Genomic DNA, 27,507 nt, shown 5'->3' with positions numbered 1-27,507 from the left:
TGCCTGATCTTCCTCTTCCTCCTCCTCCTCCTCCTCCTCCGTCGCCGCCGCCGCCTCGTTTTCCTCTTCCCAGCCATCCTCTCCTTCCTCCTCCTGGTGTAGTTGCTGATGCCTCTCCTCCTCCTCCTCCTCCTACTCCTCCTCTTCCTTCTTCTGCGTCTATTCCATCCTCCGAGTCGTCACTGCAAGGGAAGGGAAATGTATGAAGGAATTAAAGGAAAAAATGTATGGAGAAAAAAAGGGAATAAATGTTTGGAAATTAATTATGGAGGTTCTGAGGGGAAACAATTAAAAAAAAATATACATGGACAGAAAAAGGATAATAAGAAAACGAAAAAAAAAAACAATAGAAGAACAAAAACGAAAATAAGCAAGAAAAACAAGAACAAAAACGAAAAGAAAAAACAAGAACACTAAAAACGGAAAATGTTAATAGGAAAAAACAAACATTCAAGAACAGAAGAACAAAAAACATGAACAATAACGAATAAAAACAAAAACAACAAAGAAAAACAAGAACAAAAACGAAAAGAAAAAAGAACACACTAAAAACGAAAAAATAAGAATAGGATAAAAAACAACAACAACAATCAACAGAAGAACAAAAACATGAACAAAAACGAAGAACAACAAGAAGAAACAAAAAGAAAAACAAGAACAAGAACAATAACACCACCACCAACCAACAAACAAACAAACAAAATAGGACCCCCACCTCCTAATCCTCAGCCGCCTCATGAAGGATCTCCGCCAGGACAGCCTGTAGGATGGGGGGCGATCCTCGGACTCCTCGGGGGGCGGGGACCCTGGCTTGTCCTCCTCTTCCTCGGGGCGACACTTCCCCAGGGCGGCACAGACCGACAGGGCCAACAAAGCGCCTGGGGGGGAGAGGGAAGGGGTGATAAAAGGGGAGGAGGGGAGGGAAGGAGGGGTTGAGGAAGGGAAGAGAGGAAGGTGTGAGAAGGGAAGGGGTAGGAAAGAAAGGGAAAGTGAGAGGAAAGGAAGGGGTGGGAAAGGGAGGGATTGAGAATGAGTGGATAGAGAAGAGAAGGGAAGGGGGAGAAGGGAAGGGGGAGAAGAAGGGGGAAGGGGGGAGAAGGAAAGGGATAAAAAGGGAAGGGTTGAGAAGGGAAGGGATAAGAAGGGAAGGGATAAGAAGGGAAGGGATAAAAAGGGAAAGGGTAAGAAGGGAAGGGATAAGAAGTGAAGGGATAAGAAGGGAAGGGATAAAAAGTGAAGGGATAAGAAGGGAAAGGGTAAGAAGGGAAGGGATAAGAAGGGAAGGGATAAGAAGGGAAGGGATAAGAAGGGAAGGGATAAGAAGGGAAGGGATAAGAAGGGAAGGGATAAGAAGGGAAGGGATAAGAAGGGAAGGGATAAGAAGGGAAGGGATAAGAAGGGAAGGGATAAGAAGGGAAGGGATAAAAAGGGAAGGGATAAGAAGGGAAGGGATAAGAAGGGAAGGGATAAGAAGGAAGGATAAGAAGGGAAGGGATAAGAAGGGAAGGGATAAGAAGGGAAGGGATAAAAAGGGAAGGGATAAGAAGGGAAGGATAAGAAGGAAGGATAAGAAGGGAAGGGATGAAGGAAGGGATTAGAAGGGAAGGGATAAAAAGGGAAGGTATAAGAAGGGAAGGGATAAGAAGGAAGGATAAAGGAAGGGATAAGAAGGGAAAGGGTAAGAAGGGAAGGGATAAGAAGGGAAGGGATAAGAAGGGAAGGGATAAGAAGGGAAGGGATAAGAAGGGAAGGGATAAGAAGGGAAGGGATAAGAAGGGAAGGGATAAGAAGGGAAGGGATAAGAAGGGAAGGGATAAGAAGGAAGGGATAAGAAGGAAGGGATAAGAAGGAAGGGTAAGAAGGAAGGATAAGAAGGAAGGGATAAGAAGGGAAAGGATAAGAAGGGAAGGGATAAGAAGGGAAGGGATAAGAAGGGAAGGGAAGGATAAGAAGGAAGGATAAGAAGGAAGGGATAAAAAGGAAGGATAAGAAGGGTAAGAAGGGAAGGGATAAGAAGGGAAGGGATAAGAAGGAAGGATAAGAAGGGAAGGATAAGAAGGAAGGGATAAGGAAGGATAAGAAGGAAGGATAAAAGGAAGGGATAAGAAGGGAAGGGATAAGAAGGGAAGGATAAGAAGGAAGGGATAAGAAGGAAGGGATAAGAAGGAAGGGATAAAAAGGAAGGATAAGAAGGAAGGATAAGAAGGAAGGGATAAGAAGGAAGGATAAGAAGGAAGGATAAAAGGAAGGATAAGAAGGAAGGATAAGAAGGGAAGGATAAGAAGGAAGGGATAAGAAGGAAGGGATAAGAAGGAAGGGAGAAGAAGGGAAGGGATAAGAAGGGAAGGGATAAAAAGGGAAGGGATAAAAAGGGAAGGGATAAGAAGGGAAGGGATAAGAAGGGAAGGGATAAGAAGGGAAGGGATAAGAAGGGAAGGGATAAAAAGGGAAGGGATAAGAAGGGAAGGGATAAAAAGGGAAGGGATAAGAAGGGAAGGGATAAGAAGGGAAGGGATAAGAAGGGAAGGGATAAGAAGGGAAGGGATAAAAAGGGAAGGGATAAGAAGGGAAGGATAAGAAGGAAGGGATAAAAGGAAGGGATAAGAAGGAAGGGATAAGAAGGGAAGGATAAGAAGGAAGGGATAAGAAGGAAGGATAAAAGGAAGGATAAGAAGGAAGGGATAAGAAGGAAGGGATAAGAAGGGAAGGGATAAAAAGGGAAGGGATAAGAAGGGAAGGGATAAAAAGGGAAGGGATAAAAAGGGAAGGGATAAGAAGGGAAGGGATAAGAAGGGAAGGGTTGAGAAGGGAAGGGATAAGAAGGGAAGGGTTGAGAAGGGAAGGGATAAAAAGGGAAGTGAAGACAATGAACGGGAAGGTGGGAGAAGAAAGAGAGATCATTATATAGTCACACACACCATGGAGGTATTAAGGGTGGAGAGGCCCACAGCCCCTCTCGCGCTGTACTGGTGAGAGAGCGAAGCCAGTTTTCGTGGTCACAGGGTGCAGCGCGCTTAACATGGAAGGCGCTTGCCGTTAATACCGCATTCGTGGAGTGACTGCTGCAAGTGCTACACTGAATAAAATTACTCCCATTCTTATACCCGATACAGTCTGTGAATCAGCTTCGTAATTTGTTACTGTAAATATACTCCAACAGGTAAGAAAATACTGTACCCCCAAGACACACACTTACCGCTACTCATAAGCAAAACCATCCCAGTCCTGCCGTCTCCGCGAAACACTATGGAAATGCCGAAGAAACACAAGCCTCCCGACATCACGGCCGTGCTTAGGATGCAACACCACTGTGGGGGAGGGAGGAGGTGGTGAGGTGGTGGTGGGGGGAGGGGGGGAGGTTATGGTGATGAGGCACAGTAGTGGTGGTGATATGGTGATGGTGGTGGTTGGATACGGTGTTGCAATATAATGGTGTTTGTTTAGTGGTGGTGGTAGTGGTGTTGTGGTGTTTGTTTGTTTGTTTGTTTGTTTGTTATTGGTGTTCATTGTTCTCGTTATCTTCCGTGTTCTTTTTTTCGTTCTTTTCTGTTTTTTTTTCGTTCTTTTCTGGTTCTTAATTTTCCTGTTTTGTTTTCATTTCTCATTCATTTTGTTCTTCCTCTTCTTTTTCTTCTTGTTTTTCTTGTTTACTTCGTTCTTTCACTGTTGTTGTTGTTCTTGTTATTTAAAGAAGAGAGAATGCGAAGGAGAATAACAGAAGAGATGATAAAGAGAATGTGATGAAGGAGAACAAGAGAAAAAAAAAGAGAATGAGAGGAAGGAAAACAAAAAAGGAAGTTAAAAAAAAAAAAAGAGAATGGGAGGAGGAGGAGGAGGAGGAGGAGGATAACAGTAGAAGAAGAAGGGAAGCAGAGAGAAAGGGTGGTGAAGTTGTTGCTGGTGGTGATGATGTTGGTGGTGATGTTGGGGGTGGTGGTGGTGATATTAGGGGTGATGGTGGTGGTGATGATGCTGATGTTAGGGGTGGTGGTGGTGGTGATATTAGGGGTGACGGTGGTGGTGGTGATGTTGATGTTGTTAGGGGTGGTGTTGATGTTAGGGGTGGTAGTGGTGGTGATATTGTTGTTGTTGTTGTTGTTGTTAGGAGTAGTGGTCATCCTCCTCCTCATCTTCTTCCTCTTCCTCTAAATCCTCTACATTATTATTGTTTTTCTTTCTCTTCATCTCCTTTAGTTCTCCTTGTCCTCTTCTTCCTCTCTCTACCTCCAGTTTCTCTTTTGTCCTTCTGTTTCTTTTTCTTAACCTGACGTGATGGTGGTGATGGTGGTGGTGATGGTGGTGATGATGATGGTGGTGGTGACAACTTCCACCTTACAACATCACCGGTTCTTAGGAAATCAAGGCGTAGTGATAAGAAGATCAAAGCGATAAAGATTAGACTAGATAGTTTGGTGCAATTTCCTTCCCTCTTCTTCTTCTTCCTTTTCCTTTTCTATTAATGCATTTCTCTTGTCTTCCTTTCCCTCTTCCTCTTCATCTCCTTATCTCTTTCCCTCGCCTACTCTTCGTCTATTTCTCCTCCTCTTTTTCCTTTTCCTCTTCTATTAATGCATTTCTCTTGTCTTCCTTTCCTTCCTTCATCTCTTATCTCTTTCCCTCGCCTACTCTTCGTCTATTTCTCCTCCTCTTCCTCTTCTTCTTCCTTTTCCTCTTCTATTAATGCATTTCTCTTGTCTTCCTTTCCCTCTTCCTCTTCATCTCCTTATCTCTTTCTCTCGCCTACTCTTCGTCTATTTCTCCTCCTCTTCCTCTTCTTTTTCCTTTTCCTCTTCTATTAATGCATTTCTCTTGTCTTCCTTTCCCTCTTCCTCTTCATCTCCTTATCTCTTTCTCTCGCCTACTCTTCGTCTATTTCTCCTCCTCTTCCTCTTCTTTTTCCTTTTCCTCTTCTATTAATGCATTTCTCTTGTCTTCCTTTCCCTCTTCCTCTTCATCTCCTTATCTCTTTCTCTCGCCTACTCTTCGTCTATTTCTCCTCCTCTTCCTCTTCTTTTTCCTTTTCCTCTTCTATTAATGCGTTTCTCTTGTCGTCCTTTCTCTCTTCCTCTCCTTATCTCTTTCTCTCTCCTACTCTTCGTCTATTTCTCCTCTTCTTCTTCTTCCTCTTCCTCTTATCCTTCTCCTCCTCTTTATGTGAGAGGAGGAAACGTGTGAGAAAACCAATAGATGTTCTCCTCCACGACTTCTCTCTCCTCCTCCTCTTCCTCCTCTTCTGTTTCTTCCGAAGTTGTTATCCTTCATCCTCTTTCTTATTTAGTAGCATTCAAATTATCCTCCCTCAATCATCTCAGTTCCCCCTCCTCCTCCTCCTCTTCTCAGTCATAGAAAACGAGATGGCAAAATAGAAAATGGGTTTGGGTTAGATACAGTTTTTTAAGGGAATGCTATGAAGAAAGAAAAAAACACCTTTGGAGGAGGAGGAGGAGGAGGAGAAGATTATAATGGAGAATTGGAGATAATGGTTATGAGTCATACTACAGGTGTGTGTGTGTGTGTGTGTGTGTGTGTGTGTGTGTGTGTGTGTGTGTGTGTGTGTGTGTGTGTGTGTGTGTGTGTGTACTTACGTTTTTCTTCGGTTGCGTTGGTGGGTGTTGCATCTCCTCCATGGTGGTGGTGTTGGTGGTGATGGTGATGACCGTGGAGGTAATGGTGGTGATGGTTGGTTACACACTCGTTCTCATTCACCTCCTCCTCCTCCTCCTCCTCCCCCTCCTTCGTCGTCTTCCTCTTCCTCTTTCTCTTCTCTTCCTTTTTCTCTCTTTAATTTTTTTCTTCCTCTTCCTTTTCCTCTTTATCCTTTATAGTTCTAATTTTTGTTCCTCTTTCACTTTATCCTCTTTCTTCACTTATTTGTCTTCGTTTCTTCTCTTCTTTCCTTCTATTTTCTTCACTTTCTCCTTCTATTCCTTTCTCTTCCACTTTCTTTATCCTATTCCTTTACCATTTTCTTCCTCTTGTCTTCCACCTCCTCTTCTTCTTTCCTTCTATTTTCTTCACTTTCTTCTTCCACTTCCTTCTATTCCTCTCTCTTCCACTTTCTTTATCCTATTCCTTTACCATTTTCTTCCTCTTGTCTTCCACCTCCTCTTCTTTCCTTCTCCTCTTTCACTGTTTTCCCTTCCACCTCTTCCACTTATTTGTCTTCACTTCACTTCTTATATTTTCTTCCTCTCGTCTTCCACCTCCTTCTCTTCTTCCTCCTTCTCTTCCACTGTTTTCTCTTCCTCCTCCTACTGCGCGCGCCTTGACACTGTGGCTCAGGTAGGTAGAGGAGGAAGAGGAGGAGGAGGAGGTGGTGGTGGCGGGGTGGGGGGGTGGGGGGGTATATCCGTCTCTTGGGTTTGTTCGTTCGTTTGTAATCAGTCTAGTGTTTTATCTTATCGAGGACGTTTTGCTGATTGTGTGTGTGTGTGTGTGTGTGTGTGTGTGTGTGTGTGTGTGTGTGTGTACTTCCGTTCCACACACACATACGCACATTTAAATATTTCAATGCGGCTACAAGGATACATATTCGTTCATACACACACACACACACACACACACACACACACACACACACACGCACATACATACAAGATAGGCTGGCCTGCATGAGTGGCGTACAAACACACACACAAACAAGTGATATTATATTCAGATACTAACCCTACCTATCGCGCACACACACACACACACACACACACACACACACTACTACTACTACTACTACTTCTAATTTAAACCATAACAAAATACTACTACTACTACTACTACTAATAATAATAATAATAATAATAATAATAATAATTTAAACCATAACAATACTACCACAACAACGACCCCAGAACGAGTTTAAGACACGTACTTACCAGTTCCGTCCAGTCCAAAGATGTTAAGTTGGTCTAGACAACAAGTTACCTCACCCCTTCTCCTCCCCCTCCCCTTCCCCCTCCCCAAACGATATGACTCCCATCCCTTCACCCCTTCTCCATCATATGACCTCTACCCTCCCCTCCTCTACTCTCTCCTCATCCTCATCCTCCTGTGTTGATGGGATGCAGTGAGGTGGTTTAGGGGCGTGTGTGTGAAGGCATTAGTGAGGAGGAGGAGGAGGAGGAGGAGGTGGGGCAGAGGAGGAGGGGGGGAGCGGGGAAGAGGAAGTGGAGGAGTGAACTGGATTACATTTGAGGTCAGGATTCGGGCAGGAAGACAGGAGAGCCCTATTCACACTTGGCGATCTTGGGACGTTAGCGCCACGATCCTGCTCGTTCTGGCATCGTCGGAATTTGGTGCACACTTAAGCCCGTCCAGGGGTGTGGATTATTTTGACACGACGCTTGTAGGAGTGCTTCCCGAATGCTGAACGAAAGCTGCACAACCATAACGATGCCTGCCACACAGCTGCCCGGTATCTGAACGATCGACGACGATCAATCTTGGAGAATTGGATTTAACGTGGTATGTGGTATGTGCCCCGCCCTTTCCCTAAACGCTAACCCCTAGGTGCGGGAAATGGGAGCAGCGTTGACCTGTTTGTTGCTGCCCTGACCGACCCATCACACACACACACACAACACGACACTTTACTTTTAAGTTAATTTTAAATTTGTACTTTTAGAATGCTCTCCTTGTATAATATGTATACACACTACTGCCCGATCTTTGACAAGGTCGCCGACCACGCAGATGGCTGCCCGAAAAATAGCGCAGCGCTTATTTTTCGTGTCCTTGCCGACTCACCGTCCAACAGTCGTGATGCACGGATTTCCCCAACGACGGCTAGACGATGTGCTACGAATATGACCCCGAATGCTACCGGAAAGCCGCTGAAGGAAGGGCAGGATCACCGGGGTATACTAGGGGGAGCGGGGGGGGGGGTGCTGGAGTGACAGCCAAATGGGGGGGGTGCCACATGGACGGAATGGGGGTTGACCTCAGACAGACTGATGCGTCTTAACTACGAAATTGTTGGCCCTGGGTTCGAATCCGGCCGGCGTAGGGCAGTCGGCGTGCAGCCCACCTATTTGCTCATCCTCCCTCTGGGGCTTGGGGATAAATGGGTACCTGGGGAAACCTGGGAAGGTAAACTGTGGTAACCCGCGTGGCACACTGGCCCTGCGTCCCGGGGTGATGGGTTCGTGCCCCCCACAGACTCAAGGGCTAGTGTAACAGAGATGAGCACCGAGGCCATGTGCTTCCCCCCAAACCTTTAACTTTTACCGACAAGCTTCTAATACAAACTTTGGTCCTTTGTGAAAAAACCTAATCTAACCTGACCTGACCTAACCTGACCCAACATGACATAACCTAACGACATGACCTAACCTGACTTAACATGACATAACAGCCTAACGACATGACCTAACCTGACTTAACATGACATAACAGCCTAACGACATGACCTAACCTGACTTAACATGACATAACAACCTAACTTGACATGACCTAACCTGACTTAACATGACATAACAACCTAACTTGACCTGACCTAACATGACAACATGACATAACAACCTAACGACATGACCTAACCTGACTTAACATGACATAACAACCTAACTTGACATAACCTAACCTGACTTAACATGACATAACAGCCTAACTTGACATGACCTAACCTGACTTAACATGACATAACAACCTGACTTGACCTGACTTAACATGACATAACAACCTAACTTGACCTGACTTAACATGACATAACAGCCTAACTTGACATGACCTAACCTGACTTAACATGACATAACAGCCTAACTTGACATGACCTAACCATATTCCCAATCTCTCAACGGGTATGTGGTCCCTGAGTGAAGACGATCGAAACTAACCCCGGTGTGTTCTGGAAAATAGTCTCATTGTAATTCCCACTCAAAATTACCTTTTAGAATCCGACTTACCGTTGTCAGATTATCGTACTCAGAGGATTGTAAAAATACGAAAAAAATAATTTGTTTTGGTGAATATATAACTTGTTTAACGTGTATTTTATTTTATATGTATATCTCTTTGTGTCCTTATGGCTCGGTAAGGCTTGAACACGTATTGAAAGGATAAGACCGAGATAAGATAAGGGAATGGGGGAAGAAAGGGGGAGACGAAGGACGAGGAAAGGATGGGGGAGAAGGAAGGGGGAAAGGGAAGGGAGGAAGGAAAGGAGGCGAAGAAAGGGGGGAAGGAAAGGAATGGTGAGGAGAGGAAGTGGGGGAAAGGAAGGGGGGAGAGGAAGTGGGGGAAAGGAATGGGAAAGGAAATTGAAGGGAAGAAAAGGGATGGAAAGGAAGGGGCAGGAGAGGAAAGGGGGGAAATAGGAAGGAGGGGGAAGAAGGGAAGGGAAAGAAAACGGAGGGAAAAAGCACACACACACACACACAAAAAAAAAAAAATAATAATAAATAAATAAATAAATAAATAAAAATAAATAAATAAGATAAATAAAATACTAACCTAGCCCTCTTAAATAGTAACCTAGTCCCCTTAATCAAAGTTAACCTAAGCCCCCCCCTTAAAAAAATATAGAAAGCCATAGTCCCCCATTAAAATAGAAACCGTCCCCCCTCCTCCTCCTTTCCCCCCAAAATACTAACCCAGCTGCCCCCTTAAAATGACCCCCGTTTTCTTAAACTTCTAAAATTTCGTTTCGTAGGTCAACACAGCACTATGGTGTGCTAGCACTCGAAAGTTATGTTTCGATTTCTTAAACACTCGCACACCCAGCAGTGTGTTGTATGATAGACAACCACTCTCGCGACCTAGCATACCACAGAATTGCGGACGATTCGCAAAGGTTGGTAGCTCCCGCCCTAGTAGGTTGGCTGACCTGTGTATCAGCTAGCGGCGCACTGTTTAAAAATGGCTATGAGAGACTCGACCACCCTGCTTACTTATGCACAAAAACGGTTTCTAGTGAAGCAGATAAGAGACAGTCCGGTTGTGCACAGGAAACCATCCGACTACAATGCTGTTTTACCATGAAAAACAACATGGGAACGCCTAACCTAGCCTAACCTAATTATGAGTCAGTTACTCGTGAAATGTCAACACGTTACGTAGGTTCTCCCACAAGGCGCCCCGAGGCCCCACTAACTTTTTTAAAATCGCTAGCGGCGTTTCTAGCAATTTTGTGACGCCTAGGCCTTTATATGGGGTTCAAAATGCATAGAGTAATGACATTTAACTGATGGGAAGTGTGAGAAGTACCGCTGTGAGACGGAGAATAAAGTAAAATATACCCAATTCCTTAACCCGGTAGCAGCGACGGGCCAAATTTGTGGCTTTACTATGTACCAGCGAATCCGACGGTCCAAATTTGTGGCTTTACTATGTACCAGCGAATCCGACGGTCCAAATTTGTGGCTTTACTATGTACCAGCGAATCCGACGGGCCAAATTTGTGGCTTTACTATGTACCAGCGAATCCGACGGGCCAAATTTGTGGCTTTACTATGTACCAGCGAATCCGACGGGCCAAATTTGTGGCTTTACTATGTACCAGCGAATCCGACGGTCCAAATTTGTGGCTTTACTATGTACCAGCGAATCCGACGGTCCAAATTTGTGGCTTTACTATGTACCAGCGAATCCGACGGTCCAAATTTGTGGCTTTACTATGTACCAGCGAATCCGACGGTCCAAATTTGTGGCTTTACTATGTACCAGCGAATCCGACGGGCCAAATTTGTGGCTTTACTATGTACCAGCGAATCCGACGGTCCAAATTTGTGGCTTTACTATGTACCAGCGAATCCGACGGGCCAAATTTGTGGCTTTACTATGTACCAGCGAATCCGACGGGCCAAATTTGTGGCTTTACTATGTACCAGCGAATCCGACGGTCCAAATTTGTGGCTTTACTATGTACCAGCGAATCCGACGGGCCAAATTTGTGGCTTTACTATGTACCAGCGAATCCGACGGTCCAAATTTTTGCCATGATATAAACCCCCCAAAATAGATGATGCATAAACTGATCACAAATGCGTTGATATGTATTAGGAAATGGTTTGCGTGAGTGATGATTTTTTCTCATTTTCTCGCTTAGAGGGACCATTAAGAAACATGATCCCCGGAGCTACCAGGGCTGCTGACCTTCATATGATTTGCCCGAGTGTGGCGTCAAACTAGAATTTTACTAGATCGACATTACTGATTTCCAGCTGTATAAATCTTCGAGTAGAAAGAAAAGAAAAGAATGTATGCAGTAGTCTGTATATCAAGGCCTGAATGCATCATTTCAATTATTATATATTACAAGAAGGCACGTGCATAAGTATACTCGATTATCATGTATTGCCAGTACATATTTCAGGCCTTGGAACTTTTTCGTGGAGTCATTCATCTCATACAAGAGCTTGATGATGAGCTAATTGAAGAAATTCGATGGATTAGATTACCCCGCACAGTTTTACGGGATCGCAGTGACCCAATGACGTACGTACCTCACAGAAGAAGAATTCATCCAAAGGTAGTGATCTCATTCATCTTAATCATAATAAACTACATTACTATATTGTAGTTATAGCTAATCGACTTCTTACTTACTTCAATACACGCGCGACCACGCATGTTGTTTTAAAATCTTGTACTTGTTGTGATTACAGAGTTACTGATTGAAAAAGAGAAGTGAAATAATAACAGAAGTAGAATAATAGCATATTTATTGATTATTCATAAGTTTTTTTTTAATATAATGAATATATTTCTTACATTTCGTTTTTCTTTCGGGTGGGTACGGTCGCCCCGTGTTGTGTGGTAGGTCAACACACGAATGTTCCAATAATGTGGGATCCTAGCCATACACAAAACGGCGTCAGATGCGTTTATGAAATCCATTTGTGGGTGTCTAGCTAACTAACAGTATGGTATCCTAGGTTTACACTGTAAGAAAACGGCCCATTGAACCCTAATGATAATATAGTCCCCCCCCCACCCCAACACACACACACACACACACACACACACACACACACACTGGTTTAGACAGACTCACCCAACCGTTCAGTCAGTCAAAGTTCATCATCATCATCAACAACAACAACAACAGCAACAACAACAACACTAGAACATTGATAAGACTAATTGATAAGACGGTTCACCTGTCCATGAACACGTAAAGGTATACACACACACACACGTTACCTTGGGGGGAGAGAGAGAGAGAGAGAGAGAGAGAGAGAGAGAATGTGCATATTTGTCTACGTGTTCAAGAGAAAATTACGATTAAGAAAGAAAATAAATAAATAAAAGAATAATAAAAACAAAGGGAGCCACAATAAATAAATAAATAATAATAATAAAATAATAAAAATAAACTAAAATTGAATAAGACCAAGAATTAATTAAGGATTCAAGAAAATAAAAACAACCTTGTAATTCGTTTTCTTTAGTTTTGAGAAATATTAAACACAAGCAAACATTACAAAGTCAGGTAACTTATTTTTTTGGTAATGGTAATAATAATAATAATGATAATAAAAATAACAAGCAGTAACAACAGCAATTAGTAATCCCAATTTAATCACATCATGCAATTACTTAGAAGCCATTAGGAAATTCAACTTGCTATATTATTATTTTTTTCTCACTCCCCTTCCTTCCCCTCTTCTCTTCCCTTTTCTTTACTTCATTGTCTTCTCTTTTTCCTTTTTCATTTCTCTCTCATCTCTTCTTCCTTATCCACTTTTCTCCTTTCCCCTTCTCTCCTCCTCCTTCCTTTTTCCTCTTTTCCCTTCCTCTCCTTCTTCTTCCCTCTCCTCCCTTTTTCACTTTTCTACTTTCCTTTTCTCTCCTCTCTCCTCTCCTTCCTTCTCTTCTTTTCTCCTTCCCTCTTCTCTCTCCTCTCCTTTTCTTTCCTCTACTTCCATCTTTATCTTTTCTGTCCTCTCTCCTCTCCTTCCTTCTCTTCTCTTCTACTTCCCTCTTCTTTTCCCTTCACATCCTCTTCCATTCCCCAGGCGCCTTCTCTTTCTCTGTCCTCCATTCCTTTCTCTTCATCGGGGCAGGTTAATTATCGAGTTTCTGAATGGCCTGTGTGATGTTATCCATGACCGGTCCAGCTTCCTGTAGGCCTAGGCTGTTGTGGGAGAGAGAAGAGGAGGAAGAGGGGGAGAAGGGTTGGTTAGTCGGGCATTGATAAAGGTTTGGTTGTGTTTGTTTGAGTATGGGTTTAAAAGAAGACGCACACTCCATTTTCTTTGTGTCCTGCTCTCTCTCACACCACCATCACCACCATTCTCTCGTATCCCATCACCATATCTTTCCCTATCATCACCATCACCACCCTTCTCATCTCCCATCACCCTATTTCTCCCTATCACCACCACCATCACCAACCTTCTCTCATCTCCCAACACCATATCTCTCCTATCACCACCCTCATCACCAACCTTTTCTCATCTCCAATCACCATTTCTCTTCCTATCACCACCACCATCTTCACTCACCCCTTCAACAGCACCTTCATCTCATTCTCGTTGTCCTGCCACCCGCTGGTAATGGCCTTCAGAGTGTCCCACGTGTAGCTGTTGAAGTCGTCGGTGTTCTCCCCATTGGCTGCCTTTGTCGTGTACCTCACTATGTCCACGGCACACAGACCCCCCACGGCAGCCAGAGCCACGGCCCCGACCTTGCTCAGATCGTCCTTGCTCAACAGTCCCTCCTTCTGCTTCCTCTCCATGTCCTGCTGGTCTCTCCATGAGGTCATTCTATAGGGAAAAGGGTCTGATTAGCTTATGATCCTCCTTTTTGTTTATTTCTATTTCCTTTTTTCCTTCACAACCTCCATCCGTGTCTCTCTCTTCCTTCTCCTCCATATTATGTTATCCAAGTTCCTTATGCAAGAGTTAACCTGTTACCGACTTCAGCCCCGCGATATTAATATATTTTCGGTCAAAACCTGTTGACACGAACACACCATCAGAATCACAGAATCAGGAATATGAAAGTCACAACGTTTTACATCAAAGAGCTATGGGTCATATTCTTAAACACTTCAGCGAGTAGGAACACAAATTTGACAAAGCTTTCTTAGGATTTCTGGGTATTTCCATGGGTACTTTGATGACGCTGGTGGTAGTTTGACTCATATTCTGTGCCACGAACCTCTAGAAACACTCATGAGGACCCGATTAATATCCTTATTGGCCCTTGGAAATAGTTGATGTCATCGGCTGGAGTGTCTGAGAATACCGACCTAAGTAAATCATTGTTGAGAGTCACTATACCTTACATCATAGAGCAGTAAATCATTGTTGAGAGTCACTACCTTACATCATAGAGCAGTAAATCATTGTTGAGAGTCACTACCTTACATCAAAGAGCAATAAGCACTGTTGAACAATTAACTTGTCATTTAACCCGCACCTCAGAATATGGCAATGGCAAGAGATATTCAGAAAGACACTTATAACACGTGTCGGGGTATATTAATTAATCACTTGTGGGTTCTTTGGTGTGACTGAACCACACTCCCTGCGAGGAAAGAACTCTCCGCTGCAAGCCCTCCTCTCTGCCCTCAAGCACCGTTGCCAGAATATCGTACTCAGAGCCTCGTATTTACCGGTTTCTGAGCCATAGCTATTGCCATAAAAAAAAACAATCAACCATTTTAACGATAACTATATATGAAGGCAGTTATTGGGGTCGAGGAGGCAATATTGGGGTCAGAAATCGGCAAACAGAATGGGCTGAGTACGATAATCTGGCAACGTTGCCCTCAAGTCAACCAACCCAGCCAGAGGGAGGAACTCGGCCCCGCGAAACCCCCGAGTCAACAGTCTCTTTCTATCTCCCCTTTTCGCTGTGTTGGCATCTTGGTGTGGCCATCTGGGTTCACTATACCATCTCACATTCCACTGTTCCCAGATTATCGTACTCAGAGCCTCGTATTTATCGGTTTCTGAGCCATAGGTATTGCCAAAAAAACACCAATGATTAACCATTTTAACGATAACTATATATAAAGTCATTTATTGGAGTCGAGAAGGCAGTTTTGGGGTCGGAAATCGGCAAACATAGGAGGTTGAGTACGACAATCTGGCACCGCTGGTTTGCATTAGTCTCCATCTTCACTCCTACAATCCTCCCCATCCTCCCTCTACATCGCTCTTTATATGATTGTATGAACCACATTACATATCTTGTAATCAGTCATAATCTGCCTTAGCGCACTAATAACCTTAATTAATTTTGTCCTCCTTCGGGCGGCAACATAACCAACATCTCTTCGGCTTTTCTTTTCCCGTTTTCCACTAAAGTTGTCTTCGTTCATATCTTCCAGAACTTATATTTCTTCTTTCTCCTCCTCTTCTATATATGCTGTCCAAATTTTTTATGCAAGAGTTAACCAGCATCTTTTTTTACTTTTCATCTCCCGTTTTCCTTTAAAGCTCCCGTTTCCCTCTGTATATCTACCGGCCACCATATCCTCCACAACTTCGTCTCCTCCTCCTCCTCTATAAATGTTATCCACATCCTTTGTACAAGAGTTAACCAGCATCTTTTTTTACTTTTCCTCTCCCGTTTTCCTTTAAAGCTCCCGTTCCCTCCATATCTACCCACCATATCCTCCACAACTTCGTCTCTTCTTCCTCCTCCTCCTCCTCTATCAGTGTTATCCTCATCCCTTGTACAAGAGTTAACCAGCATCTTTTTGACTTTCGTCCTCTGCGTGGCGTGTTTGTCGGCCATCCTGCTATATATATCGTCACCTTCGTAAACAAACCGCCTAAGTCATTATTTTCTACTTATCAGGGAATCAGAAAAGAACTGTCATTATATCATTTGGCTTAAGATTTAGGCAGAAATGAAAAGGCCAGTTCTAGAACACTCAAACCCTGAATGACGAAGGCAACTATACAAAAATGGGCGTCACATGTTGAAAAATTGATGTAGACAAAAACCTGGAAATCGCTGAAAAATGACTTAGGCAATTATTTTTTGAGGGTGACGATATATTAATAAGCCTACTAACAGTAAGATTTATGCACTACGAACACACTTGAAAACCCGACTAGTGGGGGATTTTTTTTTTCACCAACCTGTCTGTCTGTCTCGGGCTGTCTCGTGCAGGATGTGTACGATGTAAGGCGTCCAGCCAGGCTCTGAGATGCGTTGAGCAGATGCAGCAGGTTTTAAAGGAGCGTCTGGGATGGCTTATCTAGTGACGTCACCGACATGTTCGATACGCGTAAGGTGCAAGTACGATACAGCCACGTACAGGGTCCGTATTCTGAAACGTATCGGGGCTGCCATCACTACGTTTTTACAAGGCCACAGAATATTATAAAAAGAAGTGGTGCCCTATAGCTGACCCATCTCTCCTCCTCTTCCTCCTCCTCCTATCCTCCCCCCCCCCCCCCTCTCTCTCTCTCTCTCTCTCTCTCATTACGCTGGTTTTCTTGGGTACTATTTCACGTCCAAGGTGCAGGAGTCGGGGTAAGCTATCACCAGGATCACAAAACAGTCCATTGAAATAACTACAGAATTAACTTCTACGAGAGGCTTTTCAAACAGACAGTACGTACAGTAAGCTACACAACCATTGCGCCATTCTTCTCTTCAAGGGTTTCTCAGAACAGCAGGATAAAAATGCTGGATGTGATAAGCTCCTTTTATAGGCTTGATCTTATCTACTTGTACTGTGTTTGCTATCTTTTTTTCTGAGGTAAAGGTGGAATTAGGGGCTATACGTACTTATAATTGCTTTGCTATTTTTCTTATTTCACCACGTACGCACGCACGCACAGGCGTACGGGAGCCTTCTCATCTGGGGGCTGAGCTGCCTGCTTGCCCGAAAAATGTTTGTTTGACCGAAAAATGCTTTCCCTGTAAATTCAAACAATTATATATATATATATATATATATATATATATATATATATATATATATATATATATATATATATATATATATATATATATATATATATATATATATATATATATATGAAAGTTAAAATTACTAAAATATAGAATCGAACTGATTAATGAGTATGGGCTATAATTTTAATGTAATACTAAACACATAACAGCTGTTACTGAAATGTACCTCTTAAAGTCTTAAGGACTAGGTTTGGCTCACGAGCCGCCAGTTCAATAGTCCTGTTAAGGCGGCCTTACACCTGACACTTCCTAGTCGGCAAGGCGCGGCTGCATTTTTGGTCTGTGTCTGTGTCTGGGAGGCCTGCTCGCGGCAAGTTTTGTGCGTCCGTCTTGTCTTGCCGACTGGCGGCTGAGTACAACATGTCGGCGCCAATAAAACCAGAAATGACAGACACAGACAACAAGACTTGGAGCCTGGAGGCCGCGGCGGCATCACTAGAGGAAGTGAGGCAGCACAGACACTTGTGGGAGCCACAAGATAAGCTGTATGAGGAGCTGAGTCTAAGCAAAACAACTTTTGAGAGCGTGGCAGCAACATTACGAGAAATGTTAATCTCTTTGCGAGATATCGAAGGAGGTAAGGAACGATTATTTTCGTGTATTATATAATCACACGATGCAATGCCTGGGGGTTGCGATGGCATGCTCCTCCCTTCTCCTTTGTTGTTAAATGCAACAATGAACAATCAATCCATCAATACTACTGAAGGTAAAACTCGTTTACTTAAAGTATTTCTACAATATTAGGATAATGGACCAAACTCATTGTGGTTTTAAGATATGGCAGTAGCCTTTTGGGGTGTCTGGGATGAATTCATGCCCTTGCACTTACTAGCAGGTCACGTCTTGATGCTCCCGGCGGCTCCTCCCACGCGTGAACGTACTGTCCCGAGAGCACCAGCCGGCCTAGCGCCAGACCGTCGCGGCTGTTGCCGGCGAATTGCCAGGTGTAAAGCCGCCTTTAGGCTGCTACGATGGCTACTCTGCTAGAAAAATCTTTGTGTGGCCAAATCTTGTGGGGCTGCAGCCCTCCCAGCCCCCGGCTCGTACGTCTATGCACGTACGGGAGGGAGGGTCAGGCATAGTGCGTTTAGCTACCTACATATCGAATGATTATATACTGAGTCTCTCTGGTTCGAAGTCGACTTGTAGCTAAGTGTGACGTGGCTGAAGCAATCTCCGGTAAAGAATTCACTCTTTCATCCCTCACGCTGGTAAACTCTGGAACAATCTTCCTTCATCTGTATTTCCTGCTGCCTACGACTTGAACTCTTTCTAGAGGAGAGGCACCGCTCCTCCCGAAATTGACCTCCCTTTCGGCCTCTCGATCCTCTTGACTCTTTTGTAGGAGCAGTGATCGAGTAGCGGGCTCTTTTTTTTTCATTATAGTTTCTTTTTTTTTCCTTGAACTGTTTCCTCTACTATAAAAAAAAGGCCGGTACGTACTTCTAATTTCTTTGCTATTTTTCTTATTTCACCATGCACGGGAGGGAGGGACCAGTATATAGTGCGTTTAGCTACCTGCATAACCATCGTATGATCATATATATATTATTGAGTCACTCTGGTTCGAAGTCGACTATAGCTTGTAAGTGTGACGTGGCTGAAGCAACTCCGGTAAAGAATTAAATTATTATCGATAGTGATTTGATTAGTAGCAGACGCTTCCGCCTCACATCAACTATCTCTGAAGTCCAAAAAGGATATCAGGCGTAACATAGGGGGGATGGAGAGGGAGAGAAGGGGGTGGAGGGAAGCAGAGAAGACGGGAGGGGGAAAGGGATGGGGCGATAACGAAGGGGAGAGGAAGAGGGGAGTGAAGGGGGTGGAGGGAAGAAGAGAAGACGGAAGAGGGAGAAGATGGGGTGATAAAGGAGGAGGAAGAGGAAGAGGGGAGTGAAGAGGAGGAGGAAGAAGAGGAGACTGAAAGGGGGAGGGAATGGGGTGATGAAGGAAGGGGGAGAGGAAGAAGGGAAGTGAAGTGAAGGGGTGAAGGGTCAATCAATCAACTCTTCTTCTGTACCGTGAATGTAAGAAAAAAAAAAAAGAGCTCAAGACACCCTTTTAATCTCTTTGTACATTCCACTCTTAATCTAAACTTCCGTGTAATATGCCAGGAAGTTTAGATTAATATGTGTGGTTGTGGTGGGTTGGGGAGGGGTTAAGCTGGGTTGTGGGGGACCATGGAACCGGGTTATGTGTTGTTGTGGGGGTTAATAGCGGTTTGGGAAGGCTTATATATGGTTGTGGGGGGTTGGGGAGGGTTGTTGGGTTGTGGGGGGTTGGGGAGGGTTAAGCTGGGTTGTGGGGACCATGGAACCAGGTTATGTGTTGTTGTGGGGTTAATAGCGGTTTGGGAAGGCTATATGGTTGTGGGGGTTGGGGAGGGTTGAGTTGGGTTGTGGGGGTGGGGGCGGGGTTACGCTGGGTTGTGGGGGACCATGGAACCGGGTTATGTGTTGTTGTGGGGGTTAATAGCGGTTTGGGAAGGCTTATTTATGGTTGTGATGGGTTGGGGAGGGGTTAAGTTGGGTTGTAGGGGACTGCGGAGGGGTTAAGTTGGGTTGTGGGGGACCATGGAACCGGGTTATGTGTGGTTGTGGGGGGGTTATTAGGGGTTTGGGTATATGGTTGTGGGGGTTGGGGAGGGTTGTGGGGGTTGGGGAGGGGTTAAGTTGGGTTGTGGGGGACCATGGAACCGGGTTATGTGTGGTTGTGGGGGTTATTAGGGGTTTGGGAAGGCTTATATATGGTTGTGGTGGGTTGGGAGGGGTTAAGTTGGGTTGTGGGGGGTTGGAACCGGGTTATGTGTGGTTGTGGGGGGATTTTAGCGGTTTGGGAAGGCTTATATATGGTTGTGGGGGGTTGGGGAGGGGTTAAGAGTGGATCAAAGGTACATCTTTTTAGCCCTTTGGATATAGTTGATCAGGGAGGTGGAAGCCTTTAAGAGCACCCCCCCCCCCTCCCCCCTGGACTGTGAATCTGCTGGCTATGTAACAAACGTATCTATCAGCAGTTTAATCATATCTATATCCGCCTGCGGTCGAGGGCCTCACGTGCATGGTGTCCTCGTGAATACCAGGAACTCTATGATGTCCTTTTTTGGGGGCGTTGTTCACCTTCCTCTAATTTTGTTTTCTTTCTGTTCCTTAATTCTTTCCTTCTTTCTTTCTTTTCCTTCTTATCTTCTGCATCCCTCTATCACTTCCCTTTCTATATTCTTTCTTAATTTCTACGTTAACAATTAAGGCTTCTTTATTTGTCTGTCAGAGTGGATGGTTCAGCTTGCAAACACCTGCAGTAGCTACCACTAGGGATGGGCAAGTACCGTTAATTTGAGTACCGGTAGTACCGGTACCGAAAACTCAAGTACCGTAAGTATCGGTACCGGTACCCGAAGGAGTTTTTTTTCTTAATGACTTCTGATGAAATTCCCAAATAAATTTCCTGTAAAGAAAACTCTCTCTCTTTCTCTCCTTCAACTTAATATCAACTAGAGTAGAAATGCAACGTTTAGGAGCCTTCTGATTAATGTAAAATCACTTAGGTTTAAGGACAGACCACCTAGTCTGGACCATGGGGTCTGTGTGGTCTGATTTTCTATGTAAATCTATGTAAATCTCTCTCTCTCTCTCTCTCTCTCTGAATGAAGTGAATATTTATTTTTTCGATAAAAAAATAGCATGTATAGTTATTATGGATGTACTCGATCATAGTCTAATAACAATAACAATATTTATTAGCAACCTAAAAAAAAAAATCGAACATGAAGAATTATCAATAAATCCAATAAATAAATCCGAGCAACTGGTACCGGTACCAAGCAATCTGGTACCGGTACCGTACCGTTTAGCTGGTATCGTTAGTACCGGTACTGGTACCGGTACCTGCCCACCCCTACTCCAAACCGGAAGTTCTTCCGGATAGGTCTCCATGCAGGGCAAAATCTATCGACTTGCTCAATTCACGAACTCTGTGGACGTCCCCTTAGCAGTGTCGAGTTCTGGGTAGGGTGCTACATGCCCGTAAAGCCGGAGCTGGTGTTCACGGAGTATGCAGGTAATAAGCTTCGAATCAGTTTCACGGAGTTATCACCGCTTCGACACATTGTCATTCAAGCGATATCCCATGCTTCTGAATAGGCACTTGTTATCAAAAGCATATCAGTCCGCCTCTTCAAGTCACTATTCAATGCCCATGTCTCACAGCCATACAGTAAGACATGGATGGACACATGTAACTAAGAGATTTGGATCTTTGTCCTTATGCACAGTTAACTATCGATAACGCCGTACACCCGTGCTGAGCGAGGCAATGCGTGGCAAAGAATCCGTCGTAAGATTTGACGAGACCTGCCGTAGTTCTGCACTGTTCTACCAAGGTGTGTGAACCTTTCCAAGACCACAATGTCCTCACCATAAGAATGAACAGACTTTAGTTTCATCTAGTAAGCCTCCTCACCTGTATCTTGATCTTGGCCCAGGAGCCCCTTCTCAAGAGTTTCGCCTCCTCGTGCAGTGCCTTGAGAGCCATCACGTACCTAGACCTCCAGTGACTCCACAGAAGTGTGATACTGCAAACAGATGCTCCACAATTAGGCCTACTGATCCACAACTCTGCCTAATAAGCAATTCATTTAAGTGTTGAAAAGTAATGGGGCAAGGACTGCGTTCACGATAAAGTAGCTGGACACGCCCCCCCCCCACACACACACACACTCGCAGGAAGCCTGTGGAGTCGATAGAGATCCCAGAGTGCCTCGTAATGCATTGCATCAAATGCCTTCTTGAGACGGCAATAAGTATAATATCTCCTGCCGAAACTCGCGGCGGCTCCCCACCACCAATTAAGAGATTCGCTGAATTTAATAAGTAATTATCCACTTATCAGGAAATACAAATATATTAAGCAGGCGTATATGTAGTGTTGAGTAATGGCTATGCTGTCATGAAACCCATTTATTTCATCATTTCTAGCTGCAGCTCATAAGATCGAACGTCTGCGTCAACTCTTCTGAACAGTTCTGTTAAAGCAATAATCGCACTGAGTGAATATGAATTCAGTCCTTTTCGGAACTTTCATTGGAGTCAATTTAGAAGAAAGTTCAAAGAAAAGTTCAACGTCCTCTCCCCATAAGAAACAACAACAACAACAAAAAAGTGATTTGCTATAAGTAATAGGCATCACTCACATCGCTAACCTCCCATGGATCCTCTCGCACAGCCTGGCAGGTCACAGCTTATCTTTAGCCATTTGCCCTCTGCAGAAAAACGGTCTTTCCTAACGTCTTCCACCTCTCGGCTTGATGCTAGTTTACACCGCTTTAGTCGCTTCTTGTCTCCCATTGTTATACCTAGAATATTTTCTTTCATTATTTGTGTTCACTTTTTAGCTTTCTCTCAAAATAATTCATAATACGCCAAGGCTCCGAAAGGTATGAATTGCAGGATATAAGTAGGACACATTCATTTTATGGCACGATCCCATTCGAACACTTTCATCCTAACTCATCCTACCAGCATAAAAAGCCCCTTTCTCCTATTCTTGGCAGAAATAATAAGAATTCTAATTGAATCGTACGTTAGAAGTGATATAAAACTGTCCTCATAGTAAGGAGTTAGGTGTCGAGAGTGATTTTGTTGCCGGATCCTCACTCACGTACGCCTCTTTTACTACCATCGCCAACTTCCGTTAACTTATCACCAAACTCGTCAAAGCCAGCTCTTACAGCTACTAGTCATAGAAGTGAAATCATCACACAGCGTTTTGCTCGCTACTGTAAGGAACAGGATGTGAGACGCAGGATTTCGAGGCAGCGTCACGTGACCCCGGTCCCACACAGGATGGAAGGGTACCAAAACGTTTGGTAGTGCACGAAGACCAAATTAGTGACGTGAACTAGCAGGATACCACTCAACGCTTACATTTCAGCCATGCATGAGTCACAGACGACAAGCATTGCACCAGCTGTAGGTAAAATAATTATTGATGCTCGGTGAACAATCCTTATTTTTTTGTCCTGATAATTGTCGTGTCCCAGGTCGACGTCCGGGAAGCGTGCCACGTGCCCATATGGCGTGCGAGGACTAAAAAAATAAATGGTAACTCGATCTTGATTAATTTCCGTCAACTATAAATGGTCGCTGGTTCGACAAGGTTCGAAACCCCGGACGTCAATCCTGCTCATAGGGTTGTTTCTGTGCGAGACAACCCTGTGTGGAGGAGACCATCAAGCTAGGGGACGCCCACCTAACTCGTGAATGGGGCAAACTGCATGGTCGATCCTGCCGAGAGGAGCATAGAATGACAATTAAGGATAATATAACTGCGTGGAGCCTTTACTTAATTGCTATAGGGGGGGGACCATCGATCGGGAGTAAAGACGGCGGGTGAGTGAACATAAGAAGAACATAAGAACATAGGGAAACTGCAAGAGGTCTAATGGCCTACACAATTAAGGCAGCTCCAGATTTCCCCCCCACTACCACCTGTCATCCTCGTCCATGTAGCTATCCAGTCTACTCTTAATTAAAACAAGCTATCGTCCCAGCGACTCACTATGTGATTGCTGAGTCTATTCCATTCCCCCACCACCCTATTACTAAAACAATGCTTGCCTATTTCCCTCCTAAATCTATACTTTTCTAATTTAAATCCATTACTGCGTGTTCTATCCTGCTGGCTAATTTTCAGCACTTTACTTATATCGCCTTTGTTGTAACCCTTGACCCATTTGAATACATCTATCAGATCTCCCCGCACTCTTCGTCTTCCTAGTGAGTGTATAAGTTGAGATGTTTCAGCCTATCTGGATATGGGAGGTTCCTCAGCCCCTGAATCATCTTGGTCATCCTCCTCTGAACTGATTCTAGCAAGTTGATGTCCATTCTGTAGTGTGGGCACCAAAACTGGACAGCATAATCTAAGTGTGGCCTAACTAACGCTAGTCTGAGGATGACCTCTGCACTTTTGTTGGTTACCGTCCTGTTAATAAATAAATACCCTGTTAGCCCTATTCCTCGCACTAATACATTCCCAGCCAGCAAAAAATATGGGCCCCATATGGGTTTGTGAGTGGGTGAAGTTGGGCCCATGTGGCCCATGTGGGCCCTTCGTGGGCTACATGTGGGCAAATGTTTATGAGCATGGGTCTGATGTGGGACCCATATGGGCAATGTGGGCCACTATGGATCAGCTGTCAGGAATGTTCTAAAACTTATTTTGTGAATTTTCTCTTCCCCAGCCCCTGCGCCTCTGTAGCTGAATGGTTTCTGTGACCAAGATCAATAGAATATAACAGGTCTTCTCTACCTCGTACCAGATTTCTCCTCTTCTGCGCATTAACGTCACCAGCAGCCCCTCAGACTGCTTCGACTAAAACCTACCCACCACCAGTCTTCACCTGACCACAGGTGTAGACGCATCCTGTGTGCTCCATTTTCTTTATTTCGATGGGTGACTTAAGTATTTAGGATTAAGGAACTAAAGCAGTCACAATTAATGGGGCAGGGGTAAGAAAAGACTGGGTAGAAGAGGTTAAGGTGTTACAGAGGGTGTCAGGGTGGACAGGAGAACTGTTCAATAGAGGATGAACACAGGTAGGCGGTGGCCGAACTGGTAGCGTACTGGGCCCACATTCACCGCGTGATGGACGACGCGGGTTCGAATCCCCACGCTACCACTCGGATTTTTCAGTCACCGCCGAGTGGCTTAAAACTACCCACATGCTGTCCTGAAGACCACCCATCAACCCGGACTCTAGAGGAAGCCGTCCAAGCGAGTCAAGAACGAGTTCCGGGGGGCAGCATGAGCCAATGCAAGATGGCGCCACTATAAACACTCGCCTGCGCCAGAACGGGCTGGGCAGACCATCAGGCCCCACCTGGAAGAAGCCTTGGGCCGACCATTAGGCCCCACCAGGAAGATGCCTACCGGCGCAACAGGCGACGATGTAAAAAAGAAAAAGAATCGGACATGAAGAATTATCCAGTAACTCCAATAAATAAATAAAATAATAAAATAATGGAAACGGGAGCTGTGATGGAAACGGAAAGCAGGACAAAAAAATGGTACCGGAACTGGGGGAGACGGTCAGCGGGGCAGTGACTCATTGTCTACACACAGGGCCATACCACATTGGATCTTAGTGACGCTCGGCGCTCGCCCGCCTCCATGTGGTATGGGCCCTGTGTGTAGACGCTGAGTCACTGCCCCGCTGACCGTCTCCCCAAGTTCCCACCATTTTGTCCTGCTTTCCGTTTCCATTATTTTATTATTTGATTTATTTATTGGAGTTACTGGATAATTCTTCATGTCCGATTCTTTTTCTTTTTTAGGTTGCTAATAAATATTTTTATTGTTATTAGACTATGATCGAGTAGTCGAGTACCCATATCACCGAGATATCCACTCACTGAGTGGTGATTTCTCTCTCTCTCTCTCTCTCTCTCTGAATGAAGTGAATATTTATTTTTTCGATAAAAAAATAGCATGTATAGTTATTATGGATGTACTCGATCATAGTCTAATAACAATAACAATATTTATTAGCAACCTAAAAAAAAAATCGGACATGAAGAATTATCAATAAATCCAATAAATAAATCCGAGCAACTGGTACCGGTACCGAGCAATCTGGTACCGGTACCGTACCGTTTAGCTGGTACCGTTAGTACCGGTACTGGTACCGGTACCTGCCCGCCACCCCTACTGGCAGCCATCCTCTGTGCCCTGCGTCACGCCACTGCCGATATGAACACCACCATCATCATCCACTCCGACTCGCAGTCAGCCCTCAAGGTCCTGCAGGCAATGAGCGTCAGAGACAACACTCGGCTCATAACCACCATCCTCCATGAAGCCAACACCCTTGTCTCACTGGGCAAAAACATCATCCTGGACTGGGTGCCAAGCCACGTTGGTCTGAGAGGGAACGAGAAGGCTGACCGTGCTGCTGCCACGGCTCGGTCCCTTCCACAGATCACCTTCACCCTTGCCCCCAGCCTGTCCTACATTAAGAACAAAGCATCCCAGGCGGCCCTCTCACTCACCCGACTAGAACACGACTACACGAGGCCGTCCTGGTTCAGGGCTCTGCCTCTGCCTCGTGGTACAGCACGGCCACCCACCACAAGCCTGTCATACAGCTCCCACACACCACACCCAACACCATCCTCGCCTCCATCCGCCGCCTCAGACTCGGGTTTGCCTGCTACGAGGAGGTGGCAAACAAGGATACCCCACCCTGCCCCCACTGCTGGCAAGCCACCCAGAAACCTCTGCTGCACTACATCCTGGAGTGCCCCCTCACCACCCCGCTGCACCCGCCCGGCCCACAGTTCCACCCTGACGACGACACGGCTCCCCAGACAGCAGCAGAGCGAGTGAGCCTCACCCAAGACTCCACCCTGGCAGAGGTGCTGGCAAAATTCCCACCTCCTCGATAAGCTGAAAACTGAAGACATCCTCTGACGGGCCCGCCGGCCCGTGCCCTCCCCTGGGAGGACAAATCAACAACAACATCTCTCTCTCTCTCTCTCTCTCTCTCTCTCTCTCACACACACACACACACACACACGAAGACAGAAGAGGGAAAATGCAGACAAAGAAAGATATGGACAGTTTTTAGATTATACGTTGAAAAGTTCTCTCTAGTGTCCTCTTCTTGAACTATAATGAGCAAAAGAAGGTCTACAAATCACTTCTCCCACTCTCTCACACACACACACAAAGACAGAAGAGGGAAAATGCAGACAAATAAAGTTATAGACAGTCTAGATTACGTTGAAAAGTTCTCTCAAATTACTTTCTTCTTGAATGTGTCCTTATTATGTCCATGTTCTCGCACGCTTTGGGTTCCCACACCAAATATTTCTCGAGGCCACAAAGGCGGTTGGTCGAGTTCCCATGAGTTTTTTTAATTTTTTTTATGTTCAAGGTACAGAAGCCATGTCAAACTATCACCAGGCTCATAACACTACCCATGGCAATACTAACACAACTACCTCTACCAAAGCCTTGTCAAACTATCACCAGGCTCATAACACTACCCATGGACATACTAACACAACTACCTCTACCAAAGCCTTGTCAAACTATCACCAGGCTCATAACACTACCCATGGCAATACTAACACAATATCTATCTATCTATCTAACTTATCTATCTATCTAACTTTTTTTATTTTCCTATACCTATATCTACTAACACTATCTATCTATCTGCTGCTGTACCTGCTTGCCTGCCTACTTATACTTATATTCATCCCTCCAATACTTCACTAAAAAGTTGTCTGGGAACTCAAAATGTGGTGGTTGATAAGTGGATTCCTGGAACAGATAGTCTCCCTTTCTAACCTCCCCCTCACTCCCCCCCCTCCCTCATCCTACCATCCTCCCCCACCCCTTCACCCCCTCACCCCCCCTTCATCAAACCACTAACACCCCCTTCCCCAATCACCTCTCCTTCTCCTCCTCTCCCGTCACCCACACAGTCTTCACCCCTCTCCTCCTCCTCTCATCTCCCTCACCTCCTCCTCCTCCTCCTCCTCTCCCCTCACCCCCACAACTTTTAATCATATCAGTTCTTCCCATCCCTCCCAAACACTCTCTCGCCCCTTTCTCTGCCCT

General features: G+C 44.8%; 2 long non-coding RNA genes across 2 annotated transcripts; both read right to left on the bottom strand.

Moving 5' to 3' along the window:
- Nucleotides 1-728: 728 nt before the first annotated feature.
- LOC126986227 (uncharacterized) lies at nt 729-6,282 on the bottom strand. The gene is made up of 3 exons (XR_007739426.1): nt 5,586-6,282; nt 3,197-3,308; nt 729-878 (listed from the first exon to the last, which is right to left on the bottom strand). It is a non-coding gene; the product is annotated as an uncharacterized LOC126986227 (long non-coding RNA).
- Nucleotides 6,283-12,363: 6,081 nt separating this feature from the next.
- Nucleotides 12,364-16,185, bottom strand: LOC126986226 (uncharacterized). The gene is made up of 3 exons (XR_007739425.1): nt 16,031-16,185; nt 13,440-13,700; nt 12,364-13,069 (listed from the first exon to the last, which is right to left on the bottom strand). It is a non-coding gene; the product is annotated as an uncharacterized LOC126986226 (long non-coding RNA).
- Nucleotides 16,186-27,507: the final 11,322 nt, after the last annotated feature.

This window comes from Eriocheir sinensis, chromosome 61 (genome assembly GCF_024679095.1).
Source record: "Eriocheir sinensis breed Jianghai 21 chromosome 61, ASM2467909v1, whole genome shotgun sequence".
In the NCBI taxonomy this organism is placed as follows: domain Eukaryota; kingdom Metazoa; phylum Arthropoda; class Malacostraca; order Decapoda; family Varunidae; genus Eriocheir; species Eriocheir sinensis.
This window is presented reverse-complemented; position numbering and strand designations above follow the sequence as displayed.